The sequence below is a fragment of the Ixodes scapularis genome, unplaced genomic scaffold, assembly GCF_016920785.2.
Source record: "Ixodes scapularis isolate PalLabHiFi unplaced genomic scaffold, ASM1692078v2 ptg001953l_1___fragment_1__unscaffolded, whole genome shotgun sequence".
NCBI classification, from domain to species: Eukaryota; Metazoa; Arthropoda; class Arachnida; order Ixodida; family Ixodidae; genus Ixodes; species Ixodes scapularis.
The window spans coordinates 457,501-460,000 of NW_024610218.1; the positions used below are offsets into that span (position 1 = coordinate 457,501).

The 2,500-nt window shown below is 58.0% G+C and overlaps 1 pseudogene; it reads right to left on the reverse strand.

Moving 5' to 3' along the window:
* The window catches only part of LOC115330616, a 7,659-nt pseudogene that overhangs the window by 3,509 nt on the left and 1,650 nt on the right, over nt 1-2,500 (reverse strand).

Consider the following 2,500-nt stretch of genomic DNA (forward strand, 5'->3'; position numbering starts at 1 on the left):
AAAGCCATCCCATCCAGTTGCAGCTGGTCGGAGCTGTACCCAATACCAGGGTCCAGTGTTTGGAGGAATTCGTCCGCCACGAGGTTGAAGAGAAGTGGGGAGAGCGGATCTCCCTGCCTCACGCCGACTGTGGGGTGTACCACTCTGGATGAACCCTCTAGTGTCAGTTTGGTCCAGGAGTCCTCGTACAGATCCTGTAGATAGTCGAGGAACCCCTGATCGAGTCCGGCTCGGCGAGCACCCCTGAGGACCGCTTCTGTCGTCACCCTGTCGAAAGCCTTGGACAGGTCCAGGCTTGCCATGTGCAGCGGCCGGAGCTTTTGCTTGGCGTCCTCCAGAACGGAGGCCAACAGGAAGACGTTTTCTGCGCATCCGTCTACAGGGGTGAAAGCTCGCTGCCTGTAGTCGAAATCCAGTTCGTTGATCAGTCGCTTCGCCAGGATCCTGTGATACAGTCTCAGCAGCACGCTGGAGACCGTTATGGGGCGGAAGTCCGAGTAGCACTTGGCTGGGGACTTCTTTGGAATGAAGGTCGTGCGCGCCCCTCTCAGCGACGTCGGCACGCGTTTCACCAGAGCCATTAGGTTCATGATGACCTCGAGTGTGGTGTTGGGAACCGTCCTCAACAGTCGCGCGGTGAACCCGTCAGGCCCAGGGGCCGACTTCACGGGTGGCAGATTACTCGTCACCTCCCGCGATGTCACCGGATAGAAGAGATTTACCTTTGCTTCCGAGGTTCCCTCCTCCTGCATTACTGCAGTAGTAGGAGTAGCCATCTCGTGCCCAGGTGGACACATGACTTCCTCCCACTGTGCAAGCAAATGGGCTGGGTCCTCGACCAGGACTTCCGGAGTGCCATCCAAGACACCCCGGGCGCAGTCGCCCTGCCGTTTCCGGAAGAACTCCTGCATCCTGGCGTATTCCCGTCTCTTTCTTTTCCGGCGACTCGTCGGCCCCTTTGCCTGACGGTCCCCAGCGCGACCATGACTTGGACCCTTGTCACACACGAAGACGTGCCGGAGATAGTCGTCGAGTTTGGCCGACACAACCACCCCTTCACAGGCCTGTTTGGCAATGTCCCACAGTATGTCAGACTGGAATTTCCGAGGGCATGGCTTCTGGATGAGTTTCCTTAGGTGTTCAAGGATTGCCGACTCCCCCTCGGTGCCTTGGGCACTTCCGGTCGGTCGGGGGTCTTCCTCTTTTTCCTCAACGTCTGTCACGCCCCCAGCTGGTACTGTCTCCTGAGTCAGGCGCTGCACCAGCTGTTTGTACTCATCCTTCTTTTTTTGTCCTTTTATCGACTCCAGCGTTCGTGCTGGGAACGAGTTGCGCAGGTCCACATTCAAGAACCTGGACCCCGCGCGTCGGAGTTCTACCTCTCGCTTAGCGAGTAGGTATCGCGAGAGTCATAGTCAAGTCAAGAGAGTCATAGTCATAGTCAAGAGAGTCATAGTTACTCCCGCCGTTTACCCGCGCTTTGATGAATCTCTTCACGTTGACATTCAGAGCACTGGGCAGAAATCACATTGCGTCAACACCGACCAGCGGCCATCGCAATGCTTTGTTTTAATTAGACAGTCGGATTCCCCCGGTCCGTGCCAGTTCTGAGTTGACTGTTTTTTGCCGGCCGAAGCATAGCACTTTGGGCACGAAGCCCTCGGACGCCGCGCAGCTGAGGCTTTCCACAGGAAGGTCCCGACGCTGGTCCGGGCTTGGCCGCGCCGCGTCAACGGCGAGCCCCGCCCAGTCCCGGTGCAGTGCCGTTCCTGCTTCAGGTCCCCAGCCCGACCGGCTCAGTCCTCAGAGCCAATCCTTATCCCAAGGTTACGGATCCGTTTTGCCGACTTCCCTTACCTACATTGGTCCATCGACTAGAGGCTGTTCACCTTGGAGACCTGCTGCGGATGTGGGTACGGTCCGGCACGAAAATCACACTCCCTCACTCGGATTTTCAAGGGCCGACGCGAGCGCACCGGACAGCGCAAGAACCGCACTGCTCTACGGAGCCACCATCCCTATCTCGGGGCGAACCCATTCCAGGGACTCGATCTCCTTACAGAGAAAAGAAAACTCTTCCCGGGGCTCGCATCGGCGTCTCCGAGCTGGTTTGCGTTACCGCACTGGGCCCCGAAGGACCAATCTCCGTGTCCGGGTTCGGGATTATTAACCCGATTCCCTTTCGGTCACTGCGGGGCTCTCTCCACTGCAAAAAAGTGCTCCCGCTTCGGAAAGAACTTCTCCTTTCCCTTAGGACCGACTGACCCATGTTCAACTGCTGTTCACATGGAACCCTTCTCCACTTCAGTCCTCAAGGTTCTCACTTGAGTATTTGCTACTACCACCAAGATCTGCACCAGCGGCGGCTCCAGGCGGGCTTACGCCCGACACCTTCAACGCTCACCGCAGCGGCCCTCCTACTCGCTGCAGCTTAGCACCCCCTTGTTTGCGTGCATCTGCCGGCAGCGGCCGGGGATAGGCTCGACACTAGAGCGCCATC